This window comes from Mandrillus leucophaeus, unplaced genomic scaffold (genome assembly GCF_000951045.1).
Source record: "Mandrillus leucophaeus isolate KB7577 unplaced genomic scaffold, Mleu.le_1.0 Scaffold1168, whole genome shotgun sequence".
In the NCBI taxonomy this organism is placed as follows: Eukaryota; Metazoa; Chordata; class Mammalia; order Primates; family Cercopithecidae; genus Mandrillus; species Mandrillus leucophaeus.
In genome coordinates, this window is record NW_012099965.1 from 260,734 (window position 1) to 273,378 (window position 12,645).

The window sequence follows — 12,645 nt, forward strand, 5'->3', positions numbered from 1 at the left end:
TTATTTATTTATTTATTTATTTATTTATTTATTTTTGAGTCGAAGTCTCGCTGTGTGGCCCAGGCTGGAGTGCAGTGTTGTGATCTCAGCTCATTGCAACCTCTGCCTCCTGGGTTCAAACATTCAAGGAATTCTCCTGTCTCAGCCTCCCCAGTAGCTGGGATTACAGAGGTGCACCACCACGCGCAGCTAATTTTTGTATTTTAAGTAGAGATGGGGTTTCACCATGTGGCCCAGGATGCTCTCGAATTCCTGCCCTCATGATCCTTCCACCTTGGCCTCCCAAAGTACTGGAATTACAGATGTGAGCCACCGTGCCTGGTTCTATATCCTGGTATTTTGATTTTTGAGTTTAATGCTAAATTTTATGTGATGAAACTTAGTACCTCCTAGAAGTGTTCCCGTGTGACTATTTCATTTATTTATTTATTTTTTGAAATGGAGTTTCACTCTTGTCACCCAGGCTGGAGTTCAGTGGTACAATCTCAACTCACTGCAACCTCTGCCTTTTTGGGTTCAAGTGATTCTCCTGCCTCAGCCTCCGAAGCAGCTGGGACTCCTGTTTTCTTAATTTCTGAGTTTAATGCTAAATTTTATGTGATGAAACTTAGTACCTCCTAGAAGTGTTCCCGTGTGACTATTTCATTTATTTATTTATTTTTTGAAATGGAGTTTCACTCTTGTCACCCAGGCTGGAGTTCAGTGGTACAATCTCAACTCACTGCAACCTCTGCCTTTTTGGGTTCAAGTGATTCTCCTGCCTCAGCCTCCTGAGTAGCTGGGATTACAGGCGCTTGCCATCACACCCGGCTAATTTGTACATTTTTAGTAGAGATGGGGTTTCACCATTTTGGCCAGTCTGGTCTCCAACTCCTGCCCTCAGGTGATCCACCCACCTTGGCCTCCCAATGTGCTGGAATTACAGGCATGAGCCACTGTGCCCAGCTAATTGTTTACTACATGATTTTTGATACAAATAATAACATAATACATTTATTGTCTGGAAGGAATAAATACATTTGCTTTTCTTACTGAGGTGTAAGATGTAAGCACCTTAAAATTTTCTTCCCTTGTATGAACACTGTTTGCGTAATTTTGCTGAATTATTCTACCACCTAGTTATGGTTTCAAAAACCAAGTTAATAATTCTGACATAGAAATTAAAGCTTAAGCCCAGTGACTCCAAGCTAAGCCTAATTTTAAAGGCCCAGTTAGTTCCTTTTGGGGAGCCTCCCCTGCAGATGTCCTAGCCTGCTCACCCCAGCTATGGAAGAAGCCTCTTTACTGAGAGAATCTACAGAGCCCTGGAAAGCTGGCAACCCACACGCAGACGCAGTTAAGGTTAATGTAAAAGGGTATTAGGAGGGTCTTGCTGAAGATGAAGTTATTGTTTTGAGGCAGTTTCTAGACTTTTTCAAATAAAAGTTAGATACATGTAAGAAATTGAATTTCAAAGGAATATTGCAACAGGAGGAAGTAGCAACTGTAAGATTTTCAAAGATTGAAAAGATTAGGCAGACAGTGACTTTTATTTTTCCTAGGGAAAAGCAAACAGGATTAGTAATGAGGTAGGAGGGGAATATTTACATGGAGGGTAATAAAATCAGATTTTAGATAGAGAACGTTTTACCCTGAGGTCAGCATGTTCTTAGGAGGAACATAAAATACATTTGTGTGTTGACTCAGACTGAGGGTAGCTCAAAGTTCAGGAGCCTGTGGGAAGAAAATATACTTAAGTTCAGTTTGATTAAGAAGTATTTTATGTTTACCACTGGAGACAAAGTCAACTGATTTTTAATGAGAAAAAGGAGAAAATGCGCAAAGCATTTTTCTGGCTGTGTGATAGGTAAGAAAAGAGAGCAAAAAAATAGTTGCTGTCAAGGTTTCAGAGACAAGGGCATACTTTATACACTGTCAACAGTTTACATTAATTCAACCATTGTAAAAAGCAATGTGGCAATTTCTCACAGAACTAAAAACAGAATTACCATTTCACCAAGCAACCTCATAATTACGATGGCTTATGCCTGTAATCCCAGAACTTTGGGAGGCCAAGGTGGGTGGATCACCTGAAGTCAGGAGTTCAGAACCAGCCTGGCCAACATGGTGAAATCCCATCTCTACTAAAAGTACAAAAATTAGGCATGGTGGTTTTGGGCATCATAATGAAAAGCGTTTTTTGTTTGTTTATTTGTTTTGGTTTTTTCCCCATAAAGTGTTTTTGGAGAATACAAAAGATAGAGAATTTTATTAATCATAGCTCTCTATCATCTATGTACTTCATCTTTTTCCACCTTTATTCTTGGTCTCATATTTTTTTCACTTGATTTTGTTGGGGTTGTACCTTTTTTTTTTTTTTTGAGATGGAGTTTTACTCTTGTTGCCCAGGCTGGAGTGTAATGGCACAATCACAGCCCACCGCAACCTCCGTCTCCCAGGTTCAAGTGATTCTCCTGCCTCCATCTCCCGAGTAGCTGGGATTACAGGCATGTTCCACCACGCCCGGCTAATTTTGTATTTTTACTAGAGACAGGGTTTCTCCATGTTGGTCAGGCTGGTCTTGAACTCCTGATCTCAGGTGATTCACCTATCTCAGCCTCCCAAAGTGGTGGAATTAGAGAAGTGAGCTGCCACACCTGTCCTGGGTCGTATCTTTTATGTGAAAATGGTAAATATAACTACAGTGTTCTGCTGAGTTCTGTGAGTAGCTCTATCAAATCAGTACGTTTCAGTAACATTATGGGAGTCCCCAGTTTTTAAACAGTATCTCAGAAGCATAGATGAGCTTACAGAGTTTGTGACTGGCATCTGCAGTGAGGACAGTGTTGTAAGACTGAGCCCTGAATCAAGGTCTGTGCTGACTCTTGGTGGTGTCAGAATTCAAGTGTTAGACAATAAGTTGGTGTTGGAGAATTGCTTGGTGTTCACAAACTCTACAGATTGGGTGCTGGAAGAAAAATATCACGGACTCCTGGATTAGAATAAACCTTTGGGTGTCCAGGAATGAGAGGCTGTGCTCTCCTCTACACAGTCTGTCACACTGTCCCTTGTTCAGTGATTCCAGCTCCCCTTCCATAGTGACAGAGAACCTAAAACTTAGAGGAAGGGAGCTGTGATGGCAGATCCCCTTTTGCCACAGCTGCCACCACAAGATTTTTACCCACTGACTAACATACTCACTAGACATTAATGTGTCCACACCTCTCCCAGGACAGTGAACCACACTCAGGAATTTTACTACAGCATTTTTGATCCTAGTGTTTTTTTGCCAAAAACTTATATAGAAGTGTCTCCAAGTCTCCTGGCGTATTCCCACCTCCAGACACTGAATCTGCAGCAGCAATCTGTTCTGTCAACCAACCTAGGGTTCTGGACCACCTGTTCATAAACTCATCTGCCTGCATGGACCCAGAAATAAATCAAGCACCACTATCTGTAGCACAAACTGGTCCTTCTACCTGGACTGCACTCTTCCCCACCCAGGGAGTTTTTTTTTTTAACTTCTGCTTTTGGTTTAGGGGTACACGTGCAGGTTTGTTATACAGCTAAAATTGTGTCATGGGGGTTTTGTGTGTAGATTATTTTGTAATTAAGGTACTAAGTATAGCACCAAAGAGGTATTTTTTTCTGACCCTGTTTCTCCTGCCACCCTCCACCCTCAACTAGGCCTCAGTGTCTGTTGTTTGTCTCTGTGTTCATGTTTTTATTATTTAGCTCTTACTTATAAATAACCTGCATTTGGTTTTCCATTTCCGCATTAGTTTTCTTTCTTTCTTTCTTTCTTTCTGGTTTTCCTTTTTTTAGACAGTTTCACTCTTGTCACCCACGCTGGAGTGCAATGGCGCGATGTTTGGTTACTGCAACCTCTGCCTCCTGGATTCAAGCAAGCAATTCTTCAGCCTCAGCCTGCTAAGTAGCTGGGATTACAGGTGCCCGCCACCATGCCTGGCTATTTTTTATATTTTTTAGTAGAGACGGGGTTTCACCGTAATGGCCAGACTGGTCTCCAACTCCTGACCTCAGGTGATTTGCCCGCCTCGGCCTCCCAAAGTGTTAGGATTACAGGCGTGAGCCACTGCGTCTGGCCTCTGCATTAGTTTTCCAAGAATAATGGTCTCCAGCTTCATGTTGCTGTAAAGGGCATAATCTTGTTTTTGGTTATTGTTTTCTGTTTGTTTGTTTTTTATGACCACACAGTATTCCATGATGTTTATGTATCATATTTTTTTATTATTTTTTTTTTATTTTAGAGACAGGGTCTCACTGTTGCCCAGGCTGAAATGCAGTGGCATGATCGTGGCTCACTGCAACCTCCACCTCTCGGGTTCAAGCAATTCTCCTGCCTCGGCCTCCTGAGTTGCTGGGATTACAGGTGCCTGCCACCGCGTCTGGCTGATTTTTGTAGTTTTAGTAGAGACGGGAATTTCACCATTTTGGCCAGGCTGGTCTCGAACTCCTGACCTTAAGTGATCTACTCACCTCCAACTCCCAAGGTGCAGGGATTACAGGAGTAAGCCATTGTGCCCGTCCCTTTTTTTTTTTTTTTTTTTTTTTTTTTAAATAGTCTCACTCTTGTTGCCCATACTGAAGTGCAATGGTGCCATCTCAGCTCACTGCAACGTCCGCCTCCCGGGTTTAAGCAAATATCCTGTCTCAGCCTCCTGAGTAGCTGGGAGTACAGACACCCACCACTACCGCGCCGACTAATTTTCGTATTTTTAGTAGAGATGGGGTTTCACCATGTTGGCCAGGCTGGTCTTGAACTCCTGACCTCAGGTGATCCACCCACCTTGGCCTCCCAAAGTTCTGGGATTACAGGCATAAGCCATCGTGGTGGGCCAAGCAATACTCTCATTCCTCAGCCTTCCCAGTAGGTGGGACCACGGGTGTGTGCCACCATGCCTAACTAATTTTTCTTATTGTGTTTTTTTTAGAGATGGGATTTTTCCATGTTGCTCAGGCTGGTCTCAAACTCCTGAGCTTAGGCAATCCACCTGCTTTGGCCTCTCAAAGTGCTGGGATTACAGGCATGAGCCATTGTGTCTGATCATACCATATTTTCTTTATTCAGTCCACCATTGATAGGCATTCAAGTGGATTCCATGTCTTTGCTATTGTGAATAGTGCTGCAGTGAACACTCCTGTGCATGTGTCTTTATGACAGAATAATTTATATTTCTTCGGGTATATACCCAATTATGAGGTTGCTTGGTGAAATGGTAATTCTGTTTTTAGTTCTGTGAGAAATTGCCACAGTGCTTCTTACAATGGTTGAATTAATGTACACTCTTAACAGCAGAGTATAAGTATTCCCTTTTCTCTGAAACCTTGACAGCATCTACTTTTTGACATTTTAATAGCCATTCTCACTGGTGTGAATGGTATCTCATGGTTTTTCTTTGCATTTCTCTAATGATTATTGATGAGCATTTTATTACATGCTTGTTAGCCAAATGTTTGTCTTCTTTTGAAAAGCATCTTTTTCATGTCTTTTGTTTACTTTTTAATTAGATATTTTTTTCTTGTAAGCTGTTTAAGTTTCTAATGGATTCTGGATATTAGACCTTTGTCAGAAGCATAGTTTGCAAATATTTTCCATTATTCTGTAGGTTGTCTGTTTACTGTGTTGATAGTTTCCTTTTCTGCGAAGGAGCTTTTTAGTTTAGGTCCAATTTGTCAATTTTTGCTTTTGTTGTAATTGCTTTTGGTATTTTCATCATGAAATTGCTGCCAGTTTCTATGTCTAGAATGGTATTTCTTCAGTTATCTGCCAGGTTTTTTATAATTTTAAAATTAGCATTTCAGTCTTTAATTAATCTGGAGTTGATTTTTGTGTATGGTGTAATAAAGGGGTCTAGTTTTAGTCTTCTGCATAGTGCTAGCTGGTTATTCCACAACCATTTATTAAATAGGGAATTCTTTCCACAGTTCTATTGTTACTTTTGTTGAAGATCAGGTGGTTGTAGGTGTGTGGCATTATTTCTGGGCTCCCTATTCTGTTACATTCATCTATGAGTTTGTTTCTGTACCAGTTCCATGTTGCTTTGTTTACTGTAGCTCTGTAGTATAATTTGAAAACAGGTAATGTAAAGCCTTCAGCTTTGTTGTTTTGCTTATGTTTACTTTGGCTATTCAGACTCTTTTTTGGTTTTATATGAATTTTACAGTAGTTTTTTTTTTAGTTCTGTTAAAAATATTTTGGTCATTTGATATTAAATAGCATTAAATCTGTAAATTTTGGAGGACAGTCTGATCACTTTTAGGATATTGATTTTTTTCTATTTATGAGCAAAAAGTTTTCCATTTATGCCATTTCTGACTTCTTTAAGCATTGTTTTGTAATTCTTATCATAGAGATCTTTCACCTTCCTGGTTAGCTGTATTCTTAGATATTTTATTCTTTTTGCAGCAGTTGTGAATGGGGTTATGTTTATGATTCATATTTGGCTTGAATGTTGTTGATTCGCAGGGATGCTACTAATTTTTTTCCATTTATTTTGCATCCTAAAATTTTTTTTTTTTTTGCCAAAGGCATGTAAAAATGTATTTTTACTTTAAAAAATAGCTTAGTTATAGTAATATTTTGCCTGTATCTTACCAACATGTAGCTGACAGTTAAAATTTTGCAATATAGATATAATAAAGAAGGATATATAAGAACTACAAGAAAATCTCCAAAACCCATAAAGTTCAAATGTGAAAACAGAAAAGTTTTAACACTAGAGAATTCGCTATGGTGAGCCCAAGCAATATATAGAAAAGAGTCTAGAAAAAAGGCTGAGGTGTTAAATACATTTTTACTTCCTCTTGCTCAGAAAATGTTGGAGAGCTGTAAAGTTCTTTTTGTAAAGTTTCTTAAGGTGACTCGCCCAGCCCTTCATAGCTAGTGCCAATCCTGGCCAACCCAGATTTCTTGTGTGTCTGCAAACAATGTGTGAGCCAAACAGCACCAGTGCCTGCTGAAAATGGGTTCTGACTGACGGATTTCCTCGTTTTGCCAAGACAGGATTTTTTTTTTTTTTTCTAAATTGTTTTTGCAAACAACGCATAACAGGCTAAAAAGAAATACTTTATAAGAATATTATTTTAGAAAACCCATCACAAAACTGCAACTACAGCTTCGGAAGCCCTTCTGTTCAACTGTGGTTAGTTTAGTTTGTTTTTGTACCTTCCACTCCAAAGGAGATAAGTTGGCATCCTGTTACTTACTTTTTTCCATGACATTCAGCACCTCATCCAAAAGTGAGGGCCCCATATCAAGCTGCAGGGAGAGGAGGGAACCTGTAAGGTCAGAGAGGGACTCCTCTGACGTACTCTTTCCCTTGATGAGCTCGCATGGCGCCGGATGGGGAAACACGTCTTCGACTGGCCAGTCAGGGTACTATTCGGGCAGGCTGGAGGAGTGGCTGTCCCTGCCCTATCTGGACTGAGATGCAGAACCGCTGGAGCCCCATGAGGTGTCTCCTTGGTGGACTTTTCCTTTCTCCAACAGACTGCTTTTCACCTAAGCTTTTTCCTCCATGATGGGCTTGCAGCTAAGCCTTGGCAGCTTTATTGGTCCAAAGGACTCCTATTTGGACTTAAATTTCACCAGTGACAATAAGAGCATTATGAGAGCTTGGGACCCTCCAGTGATCGTGAGGGAGATGGCATTTTTGACCACTGAGGAGAGTGTTTCTGTGAACACAGAGTCTGAGGTGCCGTTTTACCAGAAGAACGTATTATGCCCAGGGAACTGATCCAGATGTGCTTTCTCCTAGTTTCCAGGTAAAAGCTCATAGTTCCCTTGAAGAAAGGAAATATCCCCAAAGACGTCGTGCTTGGCCCTCTTTGCCGATTTGGATGGTGTGGCAAAAGTCTCCAAGAGGGGGACTGATAATAACAGGAGACAGAATGTCTCTCAGTTTAAATTTCTTTCCTTTCTTGTCATTAGCTGCTTTCAGGTAAATTGGGGCCTTGGCTGGCATTTTGGAATTTGAGAATGTCTGTTTTGCAGTCGGAATAAAAGGGCCACTTTTTTCACAGATGGTATGTTTCTGAAGAATACTTTTCGATAGGAACTGTCACATCATTTTTCTCAAGTGGCTTCAGAAGTGGCTCTAGCTGTGTGTGGTTCCGGCGTGTTGAGCGGTTACCCACAGGGAAGGGAGGCCACCTGAGTGCACTGCCCTGGCCAGGCCGCAGCTCCCCAGGTGCCTCGCAGCCCGGGATTGGTTGGGTATGGAGGGCTGTGTTCTGAAATTATACTGAAGTTATTTGTAAGTTTAAAGAGCTTTTCTGCCAAGACTCTATGGTTTTCCTAATGTAGAATCCTGTTGCCTGCAAACAGGGATAGTTTGACTTCCTCTTTTCCTGTTTAAATGCCTTTTATTTTTATTGAGGTGGAGTTTTGCTTTGTCGCCCAGGCTGGAGGGCAGTGGCACAATCTTGGCTAACTACAACCTCCGCCTCCCAGATTCAAGCGGTTCTCCTGCCTCAGCCTCCTGAGTAGCTGAAATTACAGGCACGTGACACCACGCCCGGCTAACTTTTGTATTTTTAATACTGACGGGGTTTCACCATGTTGGTCAGGCTGGTCTGGAATTCCTCACCTCGTGATTCACCCGTGTTGGCCTCCCAAAGTGCTGGGATTACAAGCATGATCCGCTGCATCCAGCCAAATGCCTTTTATTTTTGTCTTTTGCCTGATTGCCCTGACCAGGACTTTCAATTTTATGTTGAATAGTAGTGTTGAGAGAAGGCATCTTTGCCTTATGCCAGTTTTCAATGAGGAATGCTTCAAGCTTTTTTTTTTTTTTTTTTTTTCCTTTTTGAGATAGAGTCTCCCTTTGCCTCTCACGCACAATATCGGCCCACTGCAGCCTCCACCTTCTGGGTTCAAGTGATTCTCCTTCCTCAGCCTCTTGAATAGCTGGGATTACAGACACCTGCCACCATACCTGGCTATTTTTTGCATTTTTAGTAGAGATGGGGTTTTGCTATGTCAGTCAGGTTGATCTCAAACTCTTGACCTTGGGCGATCCACCTACCTTGGCCTCCCAAGTTGCTGAAATTAAAGGAATGAACCACTGTACCCATCTGCTTCCAGGTTTTGTTCATTCAGTATGTTGGGGCTGAGGGTTTGTCATAGATAACTTATTTTGAAGCATATACCTTCAATGCCTAGGTTGTTGAGGATTTTTAACATGAAAGATGTTAAAGTTTACCCAAAAGCTTTTTCTGCATCTGTTGAGGTAATCTTGTGGTTTCTGTCTTTAGTAGTTCTGTTTATGTGATGAATCACATTTACTGATTTGTGTATGTTGAACCAACCTTGTATTCCCAAAATAAATTCTACTTGCTCATAGTGGGTTTGCTTTTGGATATGCTGCTGGATTTTGTCAGTATGTTGTTGAAGATTTTTGTATCATTGTTCAAAGATATTGGCCTGAATTTTTTTGGTTTGTTTTATCTCTGCCAGGTTTTGGTATCATAATAATGCTGTTCTTATATAATGAGTTGGTGAGAAGTTACTTTTTCTTAATTTATTAAAATAGTTTTAGTAGAAATAATACCAGCACTTTTTTGTACATCTGGTAGAATCCAGTTTATTTAGTTCGTAGGCTATTTATTACTAATTCAATTTTTGAGCTTCTTATTCATCTATTTAGGGCTTTGATTTCTTTTTTGTTCATTCTTGGAAGGATGTATTCCTTAATAATTTTTCATTTTTTTCTAGATTTTCTCATTTGTGTGCACAGAGGTGTTCATGGTAGACTTCAAGATATTTTTGTGGGGTCAGTGCTAATATCTCTGTGTGTGTAGTTTGTATAATTTTGAGATTTTTGAATTTCCTGAGGATTTTTTTATTTCTGAGTATGTGGTCAGTTTTAGAGTGGTGATAAGAAGAATGTATGTTATGTTATTTTTAGATGAAGAGTTCTGTAGATACCAAAAATTAGGACTATTTGGTCAAGTGTTGAGTTTAGGTTATAATATTTTGTTAATTTTCTTCTTCAATTATCTTTTAGTGCCTGTGGGATGTTGTTGTCTCCCACTATTATTGTGTCAGAATCTAAATCTCTTCATAGGTCTCTAAGAACATGCTTTATTCATCTGAACCTATGAGTTTTATGTAACACCTTTCTCTCTTCTGTTTTGTCTTCCATAAACATTCTTTTGTGCTCTCCCAGTGTGCAAAATTTAGATGTCCAAGAGTTCGAGAACATGTTTAGAGACGTGGCTGTTGTAAAAGTAAATATAAATTAGAAATAAGAGACTACAAGTAAGAGAAAATATCTTACTAAAATCTCTTTTCTTATAACATTTAGATTATGTGTAGATTTTTATCTCCCTTTTTTTGAAATATATGTAAATCATATTAACAGCTAAATAAACCTTTTGTCTTTTTTTTTTTTTTCCTCAGGATTATCTTTATCTGGGACCTGAGATTTAATTGCTTCATTTTTGCTTTGGCAAAAGATTGTTCTTAGATTTTTAGTCTTTTAAAGTTGACACAGATCTGTTCAGAGTAACACTCATTTCAACAGCACACAAAAATTGAGCATAAAAATAGGATTAAATTTTGCAATATAGGAAAGATCCTGAGTAAGTTGACAGAAACCTGATTATCTATGATAATTATTTGCCGGCTAAAGTATTTATACTACAAAAGCAAAAAGAGTTCAGTTTATGGCCAGGCGTGGTGGCTCATGCTGGTAATCCTAGCACCTTGGGAGGCCGAGGTGGGCAGATCACCTGAAGTCGGGAGTTATAGACCATTCTGACCAACATGGAGTAATCCCGTCTCTACTAAAAATACAAAATTAGCTGGGTATGGTGGCGCATGTCTGTAATCCCAGCTACTCGAGAGACTGAGGCAGGAGAATCACTTGAACCTGGGAGGTGGAGTTTGAGGTGAACCAAGATCATGCCATTGCACTCCAACCTGGGCAACAAGAGCAAAACTCCCTCTCAAAAAAAAAAAAAGAGTTCAGGTTTTAAACTGAAGTGTGGAGTGCATTTTCATACCTTTGTTTCTGTTTATTACTTCAGTGCAATTAGCATAGTTATGTGTAATGTTTGTAGACAACCTGCATTCATATACATTCAACTGTATTTTCTACAAGAGTATAAAGCCACAATATTTACTTTGAATGAATTCCTTAGTTGTTTTAACATTGTGATTCATACTTTTGAAATGTAGTTTTTCAACTGAATTATAGTTACAGAAAATTTTTAAAAATTCTACATACATTATGAGTAGTATATTAAAATTATTCATATTACATATTTATATCTAATATCCAAAGAAAATTTACTACCAAATTGTTACAGTAGATATTAGTCTGATATGATTATTAATTTAACCAATAGGGATAGTTATAGGTAAGTATAATTTTAGTGTGTTTAATTTCAGAAATTGGAATGCTGCTATTACAGGACAAATAAAGGCAGGTGATTTGGCCACCCAAAAACTGTAATAACTCTTTAATTAGCTATGTTGCTGGCTCACGTATATTCCATTATATTAACATAGTCAGATTTTAATTTTTTAATCAAAAAGTGCTGGTGGTAGTTGTCAGATATATTTCTATATAGATGCCACATTTAATGGGCAGCAGATTAGAGAACAGCAGAGATGGAAAAAAAGTCTTTTAAAATTCTGCTAATAATATGCCCCCTTTCTTCATAACACTCATGTTTCTCATGCTATGAGCAGCTATGCACTTTGGATACTTAGAGAGAGATTCTTTTTAGAGGAATATTTTCTGGCTGACTTGATCAATCTTATATGTAATCTCAGTTTTTTCTTAAGATGCTTTTAACTTCTTTTTTTCTCTCAATATCATCTTTCTTGGAATGAGAGCTGTTTTTGTTTCGAATGCTTTGTGTATCTGTTTTAGAAGCCCTATTAGTATCCCATAATGTCTGTGAAAGTTGTGGGCTGTCACAGTGAGAACTCTTAGAGCTATCTCTATCTGGATGCATGCTGGAAATCCAGCAGTATATTTTCCGTGTCACCATTGTAAATAGAAACTGTGGCTTACATAATGCTCATATTCCCATTATTGTGAAGGCTCAATTCTACCCAGGAGGCCTGCAGGCTCTCCTTCTGCAGGTCAGGCTTCACTTTTTTTTTGAAATGGATTCTTCCCCATTGCCCAGGCTGGAGTGCAATGGTGCAATCTCGGCTTACTGCAACCTCCCCCTTCCAGGTTCAAGGGAGTCTCCTGCCTCAGCCTCTTGAGTAGCTTGGATTACAGGTGCCCACCCACCATGCCCAGCATATATATATGTGTGTGTGTGTGTGTGTATATATATATATATTATTTTTTTTTCCACCATGTTGACCGGCTGCTCTTGAACTCCTGACCTCGTGATCTGCCCACCTTGGCCTGCCAAAGTGTTGGGATTACAGGCATGAGCCACCACACCCAGCCAGGCTTCACTCTTTGATGTGACACTGAAGTACTCCTGCGGCAGTTGTCATTCACCTGAGTTGAGCTGCCAGCCGTGAGCACTGTGCTGTGGGCTGCAGTGGCAGATGGTAGGAAACAAAAGAGGACACTGGCCACCAGAAGAATGGAAGCAGGAGTGTACTAGCCCAGTCCTCAGGGAGTAGAGAGCCACTGCTTTAAAATACAAGTAGCCGAAAAGATTAGC

The 12,645-nt window shown here is 39.7% G+C and overlaps 1 protein-coding gene and 1 pseudogene across 1 annotated transcript in view; one reads left to right on the forward strand and one right to left on the reverse strand.

The window, feature by feature from the left end:
• Positions 1–12,645, forward strand: part of LOC105553570 (zinc finger protein 91-like) — a 36,018-nt gene that overhangs the window by 2,730 nt on the left and 20,643 nt on the right. The gene's annotated exons all lie outside the window — the stretch shown is intronic.
• Positions 6,519–7,967, reverse strand: LOC105553559 (annotated as a pseudogene).